The sequence below is a fragment of the Pteropus medius genome, unplaced genomic scaffold (assembly GCF_902729225.1).
Source record: "Pteropus medius unplaced genomic scaffold, Ma_sr-lr_union100, whole genome shotgun sequence".
Taxonomy (NCBI): Eukaryota; Metazoa; Chordata; class Mammalia; order Chiroptera; family Pteropodidae; genus Pteropus; species Pteropus medius.
The window spans coordinates 31,547,391-31,568,287 of record NW_024354502.1 but is presented as its reverse complement, the minus strand read 5'-3'; the positions used below and the strand labels follow the sequence as shown (position 1 = coordinate 31,568,287).

At 35.4% G+C, this 20,897-nt stretch overlaps 1 pseudogene; it reads left to right on the top strand.

Annotated features, from left to right (window-relative positions):
• Positions 1-19,883: 19,883 nt before the first annotated feature.
• LOC120595831 (uncharacterized) lies at positions 19,884-20,002 on the top strand (annotated as a pseudogene).
• Positions 20,003-20,897: the final 895 nt, after the last annotated feature.

Here is a 20,897-nt window from a genome sequence, read left to right as displayed (position 1 = left end):
GAAAAGAACCCACAGATAATATCACACTCAGTGATGAAAGATTGAAAGCTTTTCTCCCTATCAGGAACAAGACAAGCATACCCACTGTTGCCACTTCTATCCAACGTAGACCTGGAAATCCTCACTAGAGAAATTAGGCAAGAAAAAGAAATAAAAGGTATCCAACTTGGACAGCAAGAAGTAAGATGATCTGTTTGCAGATGGACAAGATCTTATGTGTAGAAAACTCTAAGCATTCCGCACAAAAACCTGTTAGAACTAATAAATTCGACAAAGTTGCAGAATACAAAACCAACATGCAAAAATCAGTTCAATTTTTATACACGAGCAATAAACAATCGAAAAGGAAATTAAGAAAATAATTCCATTTACAGTAGCATTGAAAAGAATAAATACATAGGAATAAATCTAACTAAGGAGACAAAAGTCTTGTACAATTGAAACTATAAAATATTCCTGAAATTTAAAAGCATAAATAAATAGAAAGATATCCTGTATTACTGGAATGGAAAATTTAATATTATTAAGATGACAATACTATCCAAAGTTATATACAGATTCAATGTAATCCCTTTCAAAGTCTAAATTATTTTTTTTGCAGAAATAGAAAAGTCCAGCTTAAAATTCATGCGGATTCTCAAGGTACCCCCAATAACCAAAACACTCTTTAAGAAAAGAACAAAGTTTGAAATTCTCACACTTCCTGACTGCAAAACTTACTACAAAACTTCAGCAATAAAAAATTGGAGTACTGGCATAATGACAGATGTATAAACCAGTGGAAAAGAACTTAAAGCCCCCAAAGAAACTCTCACATGTACGGTCAATTGATTTTTGACAAGGGCGCCAAAACCATTCAAAGGGAAGGAAATAGTCTTTTTGACAAATGGTGCTGGGAAAAAAATGTATATCCTCATAGCATATACAAAAAATTAACTCAAAATTAACAAAAATGTAATCAAATACCAGACTTAAGAGCTAAAACTATAACACTTTTAGAAGAAAATGTAGGAGAAAAATCTTCATCACTTTGGATCTGATGATAATTTCTTGGATAGATACTAAAAGCACAGGCAACAAAGGAAAAAATAAATAAGTTGGATTTCATCAAAAATTTAAGAATTTGTGCATCAAAGAACACTGTGAAGAGTAAAAAGACAACACACAGAATGGGAGAAAGTATTTGTAAATCATATATCTGATGAGAAATTAATATCCAGAACATATAAAGAACTCCTACAACTCAATAACAATAAAAAACAACGTAATTCAAAAATGGTTAAAGGACTTGAATAAACATTTCTCTAAGGAAGATTTACAATGGCCAATAAACACATGAAGAGATTCTCAGCATCATTAGTCATTAGAGAAATGCAAATCAAAATGCAAATCATATATATATATATATTGTGTGTGTGTGTGTGTGTGTGTGTGTGTTAAGTATTGGGTCCAAGATACAGAGCAATTGGAATCCTTGTGCATTGTTGGTGGGATTTAAAATGATGCAGCTGCTGTGAAAAACATTTTAGCAGTTCCTCAAATAGTTAAACATAGAATTAGCATGTGATCTAGCAAATCTACTCCTAGGTATATGACTAAAAGAATTGAAAGCAGAGACTCGAACAGATATAGCTACCCGTACACTAACATTCATTGCAGCATTATTCACAATAGCCAAAAAGTGGAAAACATCTTTTGTGTTCATCAACAGATGAATGCACACACAAAACGTGGTCTATAAATACAATGGTATATTATACAGCGATAAAAAGAATGAAATTGTGATACATGTTATGACATGGATGAACCTTGAAAACATTACACTAAGTGAAAAAAGCCAGGCACTAAGGGGCAAATACCGTATAATTCCATTTACATAAGCTTTGTAGAATAGGGAGTTCACAGAGACAGAAAGTAGTACAGAAGTTACTAGGGGCTAGGAGATGTAAGGGAAAATTACTGTTTAATGGGTACAGAGTTTCTGTTTGTGATGATGAACAGGTTATGGAAATAGATAAGGTAATGGTTGTGCAAGACTGTAAATATACTTACTGCCATTGAATTGTACTCTTAAAATAGGTAAAATGGTAAATTTTATGTTACATATATTTACACAATTTAAAAAAAGAATTAACAGATAGTTTGAGATGCCAACCACACAATTAGGTAAAAACAAAATCGAGGTGAAACAGTGAAATCAAATTTTTAATTAATAAACCAAAATTTAAAAATCTACTCATCCAAAGTTCAATCAACTATCATTAAACCCTGGTGTTACATGATTTAGCTAGATACTCCATCACACCTCATTCTTTTAAAATCTTTAGATGACAAAATTTAGGCATTTATCAATTTCTAAGAGGAATAGATGTAGTTCTATATTAGGAAATAAGAGGACCTAACTCTTATACTTAAAAAGAGGCATTTACAAAAATAAGGGGGAAAAAGAAGGTACAATTTTCTCTAATAAACAGCACTCTGCCATGTATATGAAACAGACTCCAGGCAAGTCCTTAGTTTCTTCATCTGTAAAATAGGGTTAGCACTGCCTGTTCTTCGCCTTCTTCCCTGTTCTGTCCTTGCCCCGACCATCATTAAAAGGTAAACACCTGATCAGAACTCAGGCTATAAACTGAAAACAAGACATGGATAATCTTATTTTTTAACTTAAATTCATGTTTAACACACATCTTAAAAGATATACGTACACTTTTTTTTTTAACCAGGTAAATTCTGGGGAGATGGAGAACACTTTTCCAGGGATGCGCACATAGTTTTTCTGTGTGTGTGTTTTTTTAAAAAAGAAATCTAGTCTTATTGAATTATAACACCTATTTTCATATAACATTTTTTTAAAATAACATTGACATACAAATCAATAGAACAAGAAACTCCAGGAAAATCTCCTGTTATACTTCAGAATTTAAAATATGCTTTCAATTCTTTAGGTATATACCTAGGAGTGGATTTGCTAGATCACACGCTAATTCTGTTTAACTTTTTGAGGAACTGCAAATCATCGGGGAAGACCAGGATTATGGGGACACTTGGCTCACAACTTGGGGGAAAAATGCATTTATATCATCATCTCGCAATATACATACACCAAAATTAAGTACTTGAAAAACCAAATTACATTTAGATCATCACTCTACAATATATACCAACATAAAAACCGTAATAAAAACGAACAAAAAAATAACTTAGCATTTACTGAGACTTTAAATGAAAATTCCTTTTTTATCTTAAAAGAATTTTTTTAAAGCACATAAGGAAAAGATCAGCAAATTTGACTGCAACAGCAACGAAGGTGAAATTAAAGACTAACAAAGAGAAAAATATATATATTTTTTTCTAGCAAGTATAAAAGACAAAGATGAATATCTGCTTTACAAAGAACTCATATCAAACTCATTTCCCCTCATTACTACACCCTCCAAAACAGTTTAACTCCTAAATCTTAGAAGTTCTGGAGATGTACATACCAAACCAGGCCTAGAGGAGTGAGACTTATTGAAGGAGTTTCTGTTTTTACATGCATTCTATATTGTCTTAATTTTACAATATGTATGTATTACTCGTGCTATTTAAAAAAAATGCATTTTTGAAGATAAAATGCAACATCACAATAAATAAATAAACAAGTCATTAAAAAGGAAATAATACTCATAACCATTGGTAAATGATTAAATTCCATCATTATCAAAGAGAAACTAATTAAACACACTATCATTTTGATTCTAACAAAGTAGAAAAGAATAGAAACATAATCCCCAGTGTTGTTATATAATGATGATAAAGGCACTATGAATTGGCACAACTCTTTGGTAAAGCAATTTGAAAATACATTCAAGAGTTCTAAAACTATTCATTTTCTTAAGCCAATAATTCCACTCATGATAGCTCCATTCTAAGAAATAATTCATTTAAGAAATAATATATACAGAGCTTTACGTAAAAAAGTAGAAATAATAAATGTCCAACGATACGGAAATGGTTAAACAAATTATAGATATGCATTCAATGACATATTGGACAACCAGTAAAAGGATACTTTAAAAATCCTATCTGATAACATACTATAAAAGTGAGATCAAAGAATAATAGCATCACAGAAAAAAACTTTTATGAAATACCAGAATTCAAAACTAATTATACACTACAATTATAACTACATGCTTTTTTAAATGCCTATACATAAGAAAGAAAGGATCAGAAATTAACATTCTGGATGTTATCCAAAAAATGGTTCTGTTTTCATGCACACAAGCTCTAATGACAGGGCTGTATAGGAAGTGTTAAATAAAAAGTAGCCATTATTATTGCTCTTATAATCATTAGTGGGACTAGGTATTTCTTATTTAATGAACATGTATTACTTTAAAATAAAAACTAATCCTTTTGAAAAGCATTAAAAACTAAATATTAGTGGCGGTGACTCAGGATAATAAAACTGTGGGTAATTTATATGTGTATTGTTTTTTGTTTTTTTTTCTGAATTTCACACAAGAAATATATTGCTCATATAAATTTTAAGGGGTTTTTAAGTTTTTTTATTTCTAACACATGTATTTAACACGTGGTTTTTACTCATCTGAATACATTGCTGTCCTTAAATTATCTCTGAGCCAATTTAGTGAATCATATTCATTACGATATGTCGATAACGGTCAATGTAAGTGTTCTGGAAAGAGATTTACACTTCTTATACTATATATTTCTGTGAAGTTTTACATTCTTATGATGGACACGTATATATATATATTATTAACTGAGTAATTTTTAAAATAAAAACCTTGAAAAAAAGCACAAAAACTGCTTTGTTCTCAGTATATAGTTAGGGCGCATAATACTCTTGCTAAAAAATTAATTCAGCAACTACTCAACCAGTAAGTAACCTCAAACTAGTAATCGCAAACAGATACATAAATTTCAGGGTGGAGATTACTGTATTTGGAAGGTAATTCAGAAAAAGAGAGAAAAGCCAAGCAGCCAGTTATTTCTTCCATTTGTTGTCTTGGTAACTAAGGCAGCTGTATGAACTGTTTTCTATTATTTTCCAATCCTGTCACAGAAAAAATTTCAAATAGAAAAGCAGATGTGCCAAGGGTATAATTAATCTTCCTGAAAATGGACCATTAAAATAATGTCAGTGGACACAAGAATAAAAATGACACCAAACAAAAGAACTAGAAAAATATAAGCCTAAAGACGAGGAGTATTACAGATTTGGTTCCCTTTATACAGTAATATGAAAAATTTTGCAACCGGCCAAAAATCTCTGCAGCTGGAATCTAAGGCAAGCTTACTCAGAAACCAGTCAGAGTGGGAAAAAGCTTCCTGGGGCCAAAATCCCTAATACAAAGAAATAAAACTCTCACTGGTAAAACTTCAAAGAGGAAAGAGTATGACTTCATGGGATAACTCCTTCTAAATGGAGTCTGTTTTCAACAGCCATATGTAAAATGAGAAATTAATTCTATCAGAAGTAACTCGATCAAGAAAACAAACCTTTGTATGCAACTAACATTACAGTGCTGTGTTAGTATAAGGGCATATCGCAAAACATTTCCATGTATGTAGCTTTTTAAAACAGGTCCATTACAACCAACCACACAGATTCCACCAATGTCTGTGAAGTCCAAATCTAAATAGAAATAGATTGCTCTTAGATTATTCAGTTTGGGGGTAGTTTCAAGTCAGCCAAACTTGAGGCAACTGAAATGTTAGCAACTTTTTACTAGACTTTGAGAGTGTAAAAAAGATCAGGGAATTTGTTTTTCACTTTTTCCACTCTCCACATGGCCCAGCACAGATATCGATAAACCTTTAAAATGTATGTACTTTATTTAAATAACTTCACTTTTAAGAATACAGCCAAAAGAAACTACCATAAACATTTGAAAAGGTATATTTACAAAGATGTTTAGTAAACTATTATATATATTTTAAAAAACTAGACACAACTAAATGCCCAATAATAATGAACATGTTAAATAATTAATTCAAGAGAATATTATGCGACCATAAAAAGAACATGATGCTAAAAATGTTTATAAGATATTGTTTTGCAAAAAGCAAATTTAAAAGCAATGTCTAGTGCAATTCTTTTGTTTCCTTTTAAACATTTTTCTTGTTCAATATAACATTACATAAATAATAGTGTACAAAAGAAACAAGTAGAGTTGATTTATCACAAAGTATAAACTATAACCCAGGTCCAGAAAAAGAACCATTCAAGCATCCCAGAAGGGTCTTCCTGCGAATTCCCAAGCTTTAGTTTCTCCCTTCTCCTCAAATAAACAACACTCCTGACATAACTGTAATCATTTCCTTACTTTTCTTCAGAGGTTTACCACTTGTGTATATATCAGTAAATCCTGTAATTTATAGTTTTGTCTGTTTTCAAACTTTATGTAATTGGAATTATATGGTATGTGTATACTTTCGTGTCTGGCCTCTTCCACTCCTTATTCTTTCACATAGTAGTCATTTTTCATTGTTGTATATTGGAACGGGGAAAGGCTTTCTAAATAGCTGCATGAATATACCACAATTTACTTATTCATTCTGTTCTTGAAGGACATTTGAGGCTATTATGAGTAATGCCATTCTGAACATCCTTTTATATGTCTTTTATTTTTGCACAGAAGCACACATTCTGTTTAGTAAATATTTAGGAGTGGAATTGCTAAGTGAAATGATATGTGGATCTTCAGTTTTAGTAGGTAATGCTAGATTTCTAAATAGCCTGTAACCAATGGACACTTTCATCAACAGTGTGATAATTTCCATGGTTCCACATCCTAAATAATACTGGTTATTGTCAGTCTTCATAAATTTTAATAGTTGTATGATGCTAGAGCACTATCTTGTGATTTTAATTTGCATTTTGCTTATTTCTGATGGTTTATTGGCCTTTTAGACATAGTCTTTTATTAAGTGCCTATTCTAATCTCTTGCCCACTTTTTCTATTAAATTATCTTTTTCTTTAAAAGTATAGAATATAAGTTAAAAAAAAGATTTTTTGAAAAATGACTGCATAGATATTCCATCATGGTAATTATAGTTATTTCTCAGTGATGGAATGATGAATGATTTATATTTTCTTCCTTGTGCTTTTCTGTATTTTCTAATTTCCTATGATGATTATGTACTATTTTCAGAACATTAAGTTTACACAATTCTAATGAATAAAAACAATGGGTCTTTTGCAAAAGATACTGTCTAAGGAATGAAGTTTCAATGCTTAACTGTAATATTTATGGGATGTTTGGATGATTTATGGTAGTGGTTCTCAAACTGTGCCAAGGTATTCTAAAGCTAAAATTGAATAATAGTACCCTTTTCCAATATGCAATGGTTGCATTTATTTTGTTTAATGCCTACAACCAAATTTAATACATCTACTTATCAATCCATATACATATCAATGAATTATTAATACACCAAGTAGGATCCAGCAGAAAATAAAGTTATAGAAGAAGTTTGATCCATAATTTGGACAGTCAGACTCCTACATCAACAACAATTTCTGCTTTCATTCTCATCAGAACTCCTATTAATGCAGTACCTTTTAAAATAAAAGTATTTGCATCTTGAAAAATCACAAGTTAAAAGATTATGGATTTCTCATACTCTGAAAATTATCAAATATCAATTGAATAACAACTATTCCCAATAGTATGCAACATAAAAAAAAAAAGAATTAAAATATGATGCTTGACCTTGGACTGAGCACCGTATCCCATCATACATGCTACCACACAACAATATAAGAATTTTGATCTAAGTTTATGCTATCCTCTTGTTGTTATAGTGGCAGATCAAATGGTTCTAGGATGGTTTTTACTACAACTCCCCAGGATCCCAATCATTTCTCTAGTGCTTTTCTATGCTCTATATCTTATTTATACACAAAAACATGTTTCCTTTTGGCCAAGATACCAAGTATGCCCTTGCATAATCTGGAATATAACTTGGAGAAGCCCTTAAAATGTTACTAAAAATTTCCAGCTATCACTCTCAATAATCCTAAATTCCACACAGCAACCTGAAGTCAGTTTTATCACTGTGAAATTAAAATTTTGACACAGAGAATTTAAAATGAACTATTCCAGATTGTAAGACTAAATAAGCCTGGACGTCAGTGAAGATGGCAGTGTAGGAAGTGCCAGGAATTTGTCTCTCCATCTGGACAACATTACGTTGGCAAAATCTGTCTTATGCAATTATTTTAGAATTCTACAGTCTATTCAAAAGCTTATAGCTTCCAGGAAAAGATGTGCCTCGTAAACTGTGGTTAATTTTGGTTAACTTCAGCCTAGCGCAGTAGTGGCTATTCATCCTCCCACTCCCCAGCCCCAGGGAAGGCCAGTGTTCTAGATTGCTTTCAAGAGCCAGAGTGGCAATAAGGACTTTGTCCTCCACACATCAGGGATCTGTGTTCTGATCATAAATTGCTGCTTCTGATCATGGTGGTGCAGGCAGTCATTGTGGCAACTCCCACCATCATGGTTTCATGCTCCTCCAGCTGAAGTAGCTTTCAGAGGATTTAAAGAGAAAATGACTATTTTATTCTCTTCATTTTTCTCCTTTGCCCCTTTGGGAGCCAGACATTTTAAAAAGTTACTACTAAATGCCCAAAATGTAGGCTCAGAAAAGACCTGAGAAGACCTTAAGTTTATATCTTAGGCTGATTCCTGACACAGAGACACCTACATGAAATTTTTAAAATCATAAAATTTGTGTGGAACCACAAAAGACTCCAAAGAGTCAAAGCAATCTTAACAAAGAACAACCCTGGAGGCATTACACTTCCTGATTTCAAACTATATTACAAAGCTATTGTAATCAAAGCAGTATGGTATTGGCATGGAATAAGACACATAGATCAACAGAATAGAGAGCCCAGAAATAAACCCACACAGAGATGGTCAATTCATCTATGACAAATTTATAATGGAGAAAAAAAATAGTTTCTTTAATAAACAATGTTGGGAAACTGGACAGCCACATACAAAAGAATTAAAATAGAATTTACACACAAAAATGAACTCAAAGGGGATTAAAGACTTAACCATAAAATATGAAACCATAAAACTCCTAGAAAACATAAGCAGTAAGCTCCTTGACATCGGTCTTGGTGATGATTTTTTTGGATTTGACACGAAAGCAAAGGGAAAAAGTAGCAAAAGTAAACAAATGAGACTACATAAAACTAAAAGCTTTTGTATAGCAAAGGAAACCATCAATGAAACAAAAAGCCAACCCATGGAATGGAAGAAAATAGTTGCAAATCACATATCTGGTAAAAAGTTAGTATTCCAAATACATAAAGAACTGGTACATCATAATAGCAAAAACAATAATCTGATTAAAAAATGGGCAGAAGATCAGAATATACAGTTCTCCAAAGAAGACATACAAATAGCCAACATGTATTTGAAAACTTGCTCAATATCCCTAATCGTCAGGGAAGTGCAAATTAAAGCCACAATGAGGTACAACCTCACACCTGTCAGAATGGCTATTATCAAAAAGACAAGAGATAACAATTGTTGGCAAGTATATAGAGAAAAGGGAACCCTTGTGCATTGTTGGAGGGAATGTAAATTGATTCAACCACTACAGAAAACAGTATGGAGGATCCTCAAAAAATTAAAAATAGAACTAGCATATGATCCAGCAATTTTACTCTGGTTATTTATTTATATGTATATGTGTGTGTGTGTGTGTGTGTGTGTGTGTGTGTACACACACACACACACACACACACACATCTACGCACACATACATATATACATACATATACATACAAACACACACATACACACACAATGGAATATCATTCAGCCATAAAAAAGAAGAAAATTCTACCATTTGCTACAACATAGATGAACCTTGAGGGCATTATGCTGAGTGAAATAAATCAGAGAGAGACAAATACCATATTATCTCCCTTATACGTGGACTCTAAAACAGAAACAAAAACAAAAAACCTGAACTCATAGAGAACAGATTGGTGGTTGCCAGAGATGGGAGGGTGGATGAGCAAAATGGGTGAAGAGGGTCAAAAGGTATAAGCTTCCAGTTATAACTTAAGTAAATCCTGGGAATATAATGCACAGCATGATAACTATAGTTAATAAAATTGTATGATATACTTGAAAGTTGCTAAGATAGTAAATCTTAAAAGTTTTACCTCAAGAAAAAATATTCGTAACTGTATGTAGTGATAGATGTCAACTGGACCTATCGGGGCGATCATTTCACATTATGTGTATATATCGCATTATTATGTAGCATATTAAAAAATAATATAATGTTATACATCAATTATATCCCAATTTCAAAATATGACAAACACCAAACCCTGAGGAAGGGGAAAACCTAATTTTCCATAGTTACCACATTGTAACATTCGACTGTCCAATTTTCACTGAAAAATCATGAGGCATACAAAGAAACAGGAAAGTATGGTATATTCAAAGGAAAAAATAGATAGAAACTACCCCTAAGGAAGACCTTATGTAAGAGGTGGGATTTATTTTAAACTGAAAGAAAAAAATTTTAATGACAGAATAGTCATAGTAATTTTCTACAATAACCTCTGGTTTTGACCTTGATTGCTTAGTTCAAATTGCATCTATAGTCTCACTCTTAAACAAACTAGAAAACATATAAAACAACTGTCTTCATGCCCTGGGCAGTATGCAGCATAGGACTGCAATTCTGAAAGAAAGAAAGTACACAGTAGGTAAGCTCCAAATCCACCCCGACTTCTCTGAAAGCTTTTTCCAAAAACAGTGCAGGAAAATGGGGGCCAAGCAAGGAACTGTTTCACTGGGCAAAGAAAAAGAGATTGGAATTCAGAGCTGCTATGGCAGGTGAAATTTGGGGAGCAGGTTATCAGAAAGGAAGGAGCTGCAGAGAAAGAGTCTCAAAATTCTGCATAGGGATACCCCTGGAGTCCTTTCACAAATCCTAAGCTATGTATGTGAAGGATGAGGCTCTGAAAAACCTAGCAGAGAAAAGCTGTCGAAGGACAGAAATCTGAAGAGAAATATCAGGGATTTCACAGAGCGAGCTGGTGAGAAACTGACCCAGCCAAAAAGGAAAGACGTTGGTCAAACACCCTTGCCATTCAGTTCAAACACCAGAACCCTCATTTTGTAGAAGTAAAGATCATGCCCTAGAATTAAGGGCAAAAGTCAAAATTGACCAACTTTTAAAAAGCCTAGAACTAAGCTATGATAAGACCAAAGTGGTCCACATTAATTTAGATACTTACAAAAATAAAATTCAACAGTCCTTGGAAAAATAAAACAACCAGAGCCTCTAAAACAAATCAAGTGTCCAGAATACAGTAGAAAATTACTAAAAATGAAAAGAAAGAAAAATGTAATCTAGAGTAAAAAGTCCATCGATAGAAAGAGACACAGAGTTGCCTTTAACACACAGGTAATTAATTATACATAAAAGAATCTAGAAAAAAGGATGGATGTAATAGGTGAAGAGATAAAGAACTATACATATATAGTTTCTAAATGGAAACTCAAATTTAAAAATACAATATCTGGAATCAAATATTCATTGGATAAGATAAGGATGAGTGATCTTGAAGATAGCTCAAAAGACATCACTTAAACTGAAAAACAAAGAGTAAAATATTAGGAGAGGAAAAAAGAACAAAGCCTCAATAAAGTGTGGGACAGTATCATATTGTCTACCATATATGTAACTAGAGTTCCAGAAGAAAATAAAACAGAAAATTAAGCACAAATAATATTTGAAAAATAATTTATCAAAATTCCAAATTTGATTTAAAAAAAATAATAACCAAAGACAGGAAAAATCAATGAACCCCAGCCAGAAAAGAAATCACACCTAGAAATACACCTACAAAGAAAATCACACATAGGCACATCACAGTCAAATTGCTGAAAACCAAAGATAAAAATAAAATCTTAAAAGCAAGCAGATTCAGAGGCTTGAGGAGACATCTGTACTCCATGTTCATAGTAGCATTGTGTCCATCGATGGATGAATTAATAAACTAAATGTAGTATATACATACAATGGAATATTATTCAGTCTTAAAAGGCAAGGAAATTATGGCATATGATATAACATGGATAAATCTTGAGGATATGATGCTAAATGAAATAAGCCAGTCACAAAAGGATAAATACTGTAGAATTGCACTTATATGAAGTATCTAGAGTAATGAAACTCATAAAAACAGAAAGAATGTTGGTTCCCAGGGGCTAGGGGGATGGGAGATAGGGTATTGTTTAGAATATCCATTTTGCACGATGAGAAAGTTTTGGAGAGTGAATATACTTAACACTAATGAAGCGTGCACCTAAAAATTGTTAAAATGGTAATTCCTGTGTTACGTGTACTTTAAAACAATTAAAAATTTTTCTAAAAAAATTTTTAAAAAATAAACAGAAAAGATATATTTCATGCAAATAAACAGCAATAAAAATTAAGCTGACTTCTCTTAGAACTAATGGAGGCCAGAAGACAAGATAAGTGCATTATTAAGTTCCAAAACAAAATAAAAACTATCAACTATCAACCTAAAATTCTACATTGAGTGAAATATCCTTCAGAAATGAAGGCAAAATAGAGATGTGTTCAGATAAATGGAAGTTTATCTGCAAATTCACACTATAAGAAGTGCTAAAGAAAATTCTTCAGGTTGAAGGAAAATACTATATAGAAATTTAGATTTACAAGAAGGAACAAAGAGCACTGGAAATGCTAAACATTCTGGTAAAAATAAAAGTAATTTTTTAGTTTCTTAAATTCTGTAAAAATCAAGCATTTAAAGAAAAAATAATTAGGGAAATGCAAATCAAAACGACAATGAGATACCATCTCACATCTGTTAGAATAGCTGTTATCAACAGGACAAGTAATAATAACTATTGGAGAGAATGTGGAGAAAAAGGAACCCTCAATCCCTGGTGGGATTGCAAATTGGTACAGCCACTATAGAAAACAGTATGGAGGTTCTCAAAAACCTAAGATCTACTATATGATCCAGCCATCCCTCTACTGGATTTAACCCCAAAGACTTGAAAACATGTATCCGAAAAGATAATGTTCATAGTAGCATTATTCATGGTGGCCAGGACATGGACGCAATCAAAGTGTCCTACGATAGATGATTGGCTAAAGAAGCTGTGGTACATATATACAATGGAATATTACTCAGCCATAAGAAGAGATGAAATACTGCCATTTGCGGCAACATGGGTGGACCCTGAGATAATCATGCTAAGCGAAATAAGCCAGACAGAAAAAGTTGAAAACCACATGATACACATATCTGTGGAATATAAACCTAAAAGCAACAAACAAACAGACAAACAAACAGAGTCTCACGGACATGGATAATAGACTAGTGGCTACCAGAGGGTAGCGGGGGTAGGGAGCAGAGCAGGGGAGGCAGATGGGGTAAAAGGGCTCAAATATGTGGTGACAGAAAGAAATTTAACTATGGGCAGTTAACACACAATGCAATATATATATGTATATATGCCTTCCTGTTGAATTGTACACCTGAAACACTGGATTTTGTTAACCAATGTCACCATAATAAAAAGAAAAGAAAAAAGTAAAGAAAAAATAATATTATGTTGTAGCAGAGGTAATATATGTGACAGAAATAGTGCAAAGGTCAGGAGAAAGGGTAAATGGAATTCTGCTGCTTTCTTTTACAACCTTCAACAAGTGGTATCATAAACAAAGAAAAAACTTCAGTGAAATGTTAGAATCATTGTAAGAGTGGATTTGCATACAGCAGAAGCAAAATAAAAGACAATCCTCAGCTCCTCACAGTAGACAGTGAAGGACAGAGGGCTGCCCATTTCCCATTTTGCACTCTTTTCTGCCCTCGGCTCCAGATTGCTGATTTCTATGGACTGCATTAGCCGAGTTCCCTTGCCCTCTAGCTTCTGGTTAGCTGCATCGAATGAGAACACCATGGGATCTCAGAGGACAAAAAAGGGAAGTAGAATATTTCTTGTCGACTTTTTCTGTATCAGTGCAGGAGCTTTGGCAGTGTCTGTTCTTCTTGATGACAACAGCTTCTGTTTGAATGTCCTTCCTTCAGGACCTCAGCTCCCATCCTTCAGGTCAAAGAGACAAGGATAGCCCCCTGTTGGTTCTCTTAACTCTGTCCACACTGCTGTAAATAGTCTTTTTACTAAATCCTTCAAAATCCATTTGAGTGTGCCTTTTTTCCTCCTGGGACTCTGCCTGATGGAGTAAATGGTATGAAGAGTAGCCTCAGAAAACAGACAAGATGGAATTCTGAAATTACCACATATGGATCTACCAAAGGGGAATGGAACACTGAAAATTTATAGCCTGCCATAGTAGCAGGATTACTCAAATTATGGTCTGCCTTGGCATGGGATAGCAGGAAGAAAAGACGGAAAATCATTTGATTACTGTGGCAATAATAAGTAGATTGGCGCTTTGAAAACGATTAGCTTGGTGTCTTGAAATTTCAACCCAGGGTACACGTTGAAATAAGAAAGCATCTCTGATGGGCTCCAAGGGATTGATTATCATCTTTCTGCCTGGCTGTAATGGCTGAGGAGTGGGTGCCTGTTCTGCAAGACTCGCCTCATTATCTCTCATTGTCTCCAGGCATATAAAGAGAGTTAAGTTTTAGAATGGTAGAGTATTTGAATGGCCTTAAATTGTCTCCCTATTGTTTACTTATTTTTGTAAGGGGAAAAAATAGTTACAGTGAAGGAATCAGACAACGCCTTGAATGGGTGATCAAAATAAACATCACCAATGAGGGGCAGACAGACATTGAATGCCTCTAGATGTGATCCCTGTAAAGATGGATCTATCATACATATAGTATTTTACCTGAGAATGCATAATTGGATCTAATAGTGAAGAAGGATCAGACGAGCCCAGAATGAGAAACTTTCTATTTAAAAGAAAATAGAGGGGAACTATAATTCTTCAAATTGTCAATGCCATAAAAGATAATGGCTGTGGAAATATTGCAGACTCGAGAACACTAAATGAAAAATAAAAGCAATACCTGATCCAAGACTGGATTTACTAGAGGGAGAAAATGCTATAAAAGACATTACTGGGTTAATTTTTAAAATTAGAATAGAGATAGTAGATTGGATAAAAACTATTTTTAAGGTTAAATTTACTGAAGTTGATAACTGTACTGTATCTACATAAGAGAATATCTATACTGTTAGAAAACACATACTGAAATATTTAGGAGTAAAAGGCAATGACATATACAATTTGCTCTCAAATTATTCACAAAAACATATGTAATGCATATATATTCAGAGAGAATCCAAGCAAATGAAATAACAATAAGTGAATCTGGGTAAACGGTATGTATTAGCTTGCTAAGGCTGCCATAATAAAGCACTAACAACTGGATGGCTTAAACGATAAATTTATTGTCTTACAGTTCTGGAGGCTAGAAGTCCAAGATCAAGATGTCAGCAGCATTGGTTCCCCCTGAGGACTGTGAGGGCGAATCTGTTCCAGGTCTCTCTCCTGGCTTCCAGTAGTTTGCTGGAAATCTTAGGCATTCCCTGGCTCGTAGATGTGATCACCCTGATCTCTGCCTTTATAGTCACATGGCATTCTCTCTGTATGCATGTCTGTCTCTGTGTCTATATTTCCCCTTTGTACAAGGACACCATTCACTGGGTTAGAGCCCACCCTAATGACTTCATTTAACTTGGTTACCTCTGTGGAGACCCCACTGCCATATGTACTAGGTACTAGGGGTTAGGACTTTATTCTGTGGTACTAGGGGTTAGGACTTCAATATATCTATTTTGGAGGGACGTAGTTCGACCCATAACAAATATATGGATAATTTTTATACTCTTTTTAGTCTTGTAACTTTTCTGTAAGTTTAAAATTATTTCCAAGTAAAACATTTTTTAAGGAAAAGAAATTCCTGTTTGGCCCAGAGACTGAATTACAAAGCTTACTCCAGGAAGAGATAAAGCACATCTCCAAAGAGTTGCAGGATTCTGCCAATTCACATCTCTGATATCCTCGGAATGGAGCGTAAGGGCATTGACCACATAGGACAAATTCTAAAATTAGATAAAGCCAAATTTATCTATATGAGTGCACTTACCTAGAATTCAAGATTCAATGTGTCCCGCAGCAATCTAGGAACTGCTTTTCAAATGGGCATGCTTTTGCTCCAGTAGGCCTTGTCAAAAGCTCCATACGGCAACCCTATCTATCACAGACCTTTTGAATTATATTGAATCTGTTACAATAGTTGCAGATCCCTCTCTCGCCTTGGCCCAGAAATGGTGGTTAGAATACCAAATAGCTATAGAAGTTTGCTTGTATAGCTGACTGAAGTCTAGTTCATAGATGGCCTAGATTGAGATGCTAGAATTTTCCCAGCATACTTTAGAGAAAGGAGTGTGATGATTTACTAAGATGAGAATATTGGAGTTAATTCATTATGTGCAGCCTGCTCAGCTGACCCCTACCATACAACTCAGGAGGGCTCAGAAATTCATTCGTGAAGGGAGTACCAGTGTCCATAAAAATCTACAGACAGTCCTCCATAAGGCCAGAGATGCTGGTGGGAGGTACTGCCAGAGAACTGGGGTTCCTGATTTCAATGAGAATAATGGGATACCTATGCAGTAGAGGTCAGGTGGCTGCACTTGATCATTAGCAACAAGGTAGGCACACTTACAATAAGGCACAGGACAGAGTGACAATCAGAGTATTTTGACTCTCAAGGTCTATGGAAGTGGCTAATTGTCCATAAATTTCCCAGGAATAAAATAGATGGGCAGCCTAGTGAAGTATGGCTTAAGCTATAAAATCAGAGAAAATCTAAACCAGGTGAGCAGAAATCTGACTTGAGTGGCTATAGGGAAAGTACCCAATACCCAGACTCCAGTCAGCTTATAAGTTGAGAGTGTCTTAACTGAGATGGGGGCCAGATCTCTTTAAAAAAGAACTCTGCAACTCAGCCACAATTTTGTATCATAAATCTTCCTTAAAGCTTTCCACAGAAGGACCTGCAGCCATTTACCAGGGTGACTAGGCACTGGGGAAAGGAAAATCCAGGCTTCCTGGGGTTTTTAGCTACTGACTCTGAATAAATGTTAACTTCTGAGGACCCCTGGCATCACATTGGTCAGGTGATAAGTGGTATATTGATAAAAGTCCATCTCACCATATGTCTGGCAGAGTCCACAGGAAATGAGCCTGTGATTATATCCCCATAGCCATGCTTAGCAACCAGCAGAAAGAATCCTCACATTGGTTCCCTGAATGGAGTAGGAGCCATTGTGTAGGAAGTATGGAGTGAAAGTCGCAGGAACTACTCCATCTCGTCAAAATAGTAAGTCAAAACAACACTGTAGCTTCAAAGAGAACTGCAGAGATAATGCCACGACAGCATATTTGAAATATGTTGGCATGTAGAAGTGGGTGACCACTAAATGACAGCACAGGTGTGGGCTCTAGCACATAAACTATGCCTTAGATTTGCACCCCTTTTGAGGCAAGGGAACTAACTTTTTGTACCCTAATCACTCCTTTGGGAGTTGCTAACTTCTCAAGGAAGTTGAAGGTATTTCTCTACAGAAGCAGACAGCTGTGAGAGGTTAGAAGCCAGTACCCACGGCAGTAGGGGACAGGTGTGACACTTGGTAAAGGGGATCTGCACAAGACACACCACATCTACTAGAATCAATGGGAAACCCAATAGAAACATGTTCTCTTCTGAAAGGAACCAATAGAAATAGATTGAAACTAGATGTGGGGATAACTGATGAGGCAGATTCTCTGAGGAAGCCAAGGCTATGGGATTCTGAACACGGATGAAGAATTTGGCCTTCAACAAAAAGGGACCCTTTATCTTCTGAAATGAGAGGCAATGAAATTTGTGTTAGAGGTTTTATGTAAATTTGTCTATTTAACACGTCTGGCATATTTTAGGGGCTGTATAAAAGTTAAAAGATAGCCCTTTGGAGCTTTATGTCTGATAAGTCATTAGTTATAAAATAGTGTAAGGACCATGGAACAGAAGAGCAGTGGGGTGAGGGAAGGTTCCCCTGAGGATGTGTTATCTGACAAGAAAACAATTAGCCCCTTGATATTGGCTATGGGGAATGTTCTAAGTAGAGCAGAAGTGATGACACACATGAATGCGTAGAGATGACATACCACATTGAAGAAGTGAAAGAAGTTCTGGGCTGAGGGGGTGGTAGCAAAAGATAAGGCGTGGTGTAGCTACACACCAGATATCAACACAATGGGAAAACATAAAAGGGTTTTAAGAATATATACATGATCAAACGTTTGGTCTTGAAAGATAAATAGGGCCATGGTATCCAAAAGTGAAGTTCAGGGCTTGCCTCGATCTTCTCAGTAAAAGGCAAAGTCATCTATCTGCTCAAGGTGAAGAGAGTACTAGCACTTGAGAAAAATGATAAAGGCTTAAAATACAGTTGACCCTTGAAGAAAATGAGTTTGAACTGCTGGGTCCACTCATACGTGGATTTTTCCTTTTCATTAAATACAGCCGGCTATTTGCATCCGCAGGTTCAAACAACAGCAGATCAAAACAGTTTTTTCACATTACCAACTGCAGATTCCCAACTATGAATGGAAAGTACTGTTTTCAATCTGTGGTTGGTTGAATCTGCAGATGCAAAGGACTGTAGTTTAGTTTTGGGGGAGTCAAAAGTTATATGCTGATTTTCTGACTCGGCAGGCGTCAGCATCCCTAACCCCCACATTGTTCAAGAGTCGACTGTAATTGGTGAAAGAATGTGAGGTGGGGTAAGTGACCCCAAAAAATTGATACTAAAACCTGGAATTTGCTATAGCATCAATCTGCACATTTGTGTGCTGTTTTCCAATAGAACTCAGCCTCCTGGATATTCATTGAATATATATTTAATGCACCTATTTCAAGCCAGTCACAACATCCAGGAAGATGTTCCATGGGATGGATCCAGGGTCAGTAATTTCAAGAGTGGATACAGTGATAGGATAAGAAGGCAAAGCTGGTGACCATGCTGAGTGTCTGAGCACAGGCTTTCCAAAAACAGTAAAGGTGTAAGCCTGGGAGAAGGCATTTCTCTAGGAGAAAAATGTAGCTATTAAGGGAGTAGAGGTCTATGAAGGTAAAATCAGGGAGAAGAAAAATAAGGAAACTGCTGGGAAAAAACAAGGACTATGTTGAGAGCAGGAAAGTTAAGAGGTTGTGTTGGTGAGTTTTAAGATTTTGGAATGGAAGGTAAAAGGCAATATAGTCTTTAACTGAAATCACTGAGTTAAGTTCAAGGCACTTGAGGTGGGATGCTGAATGCTGAGCATCTACATGACTTAGAAGTTGTGTTGGAGAATATGAGCCAAGTGCCCAGATTCTCAGTGAGGCCTCAAGATCACGACAAGGAATCCAAAAAATGTAAACTCATTTGGCGTAGTGTCTTCCTTCTGTACTAGGAGATGCCCACATGACGCCCACATGAGAAATGTTTAGCTAGAGACCTTTCCAAATTAAAAAGTTAGGTAGAAAATAGCCATAAATCTTATGTTGTATTCTGGCAAAAAGTCAGAGGCGATCTCAATTGATTGGTATCTAAAATACATCCAGAGTTCCCTTAGTTAGCCCGTAAATTTAAATTTTTAATTTACAATTGTTATCTAATAGAACACTAGAAAACTGAAGACTCAGGAACGAGTATACAGTTTTATTTTAATTTTCATTTTGGCAATTCCAGACCCAAAACGTAGTTTAATAACCAAATCAGTCATTTTTGCCATTTGAAAATCCCTACAAACTTTATACATTCAAATCAATGAAATAGTCTACAGCCATGCCATCCTGAACGTGCGGGATCTCAGCTGATCTCGGAAGCTAAGCAGGGTTTGGCCTGGTTAGTACTTGGATGGGAGACCACCTAGGAATACTAAGTGCTGTAGGCATTAAAAAAATTAAAAAATTAAAATAAATCAATGAAATAATGAAAAAATATTTAAGCTAGCAATCTGTTTTAATGGCCTACACTTTATAAAAGTTATCCTGATCTGTTTAAATTCAATTTTCTACCTCCTTCTTTTCTACAAAGCTCCTAAGTGTGGCTTCCCTTCACGACAGCAAGGAGATTTTTTTTTTTTTCTTCTCTCAAATGTTTAAACCAAATGAAGAGTTTTAGTGAAAATGTCATTGATTCTGGTTGGAGGAAATTCTTAAAAGTATTTTATTTAAAATAACATATTTGCCGCAGGATGCGGCAAAGCACTTTTCAAGTACTAATTAATTACTCAAAAAACGTCTGTTGGAAAAATCAGCGAATAAAGGCGTAACAACAATAAAACGTGGACGTACTTAAGAAAGATAAAAGCTACCAGACCAAACGCTAGACATCACTATTTGCCTTTGTGCCGAGCACCTTACTCGGGCCCCAGACTTTTCTCCGCAAATCTGCTCCTGAGCAGCGAGCCAGGGGCAGGTCCGCAACCGGCCGGAGCCGAGAGGGCTTCTTCCCGCCGCTTCCAGGGTTGTCCTCTGTTCTTTCTCAAACTTCTGCCCGGCCTGGTCCCATGATGATGATGATGATGATGATGGCGGCGGCGGCGGTGGTGGCGGCGGTGGCGCTGGCGGTGGCGGTGGCGGTGGCGGGTGGTGGTGGTGGTGTACCACCGGGGACTGCGAGTCTACCCCTCGCCATCCGAAAACTGCCTGGTGCGGAGATACTGTGATCACAGGGCAAGGTTGCCTAGCGACGGCAGGCTCCCGCGCATGCTCCTTGATCTGACCAAGGTCTCTGTGAAACCCGCAAGAGTGAAAATCCACTTCTCCACATTTTGGAGGTGACCT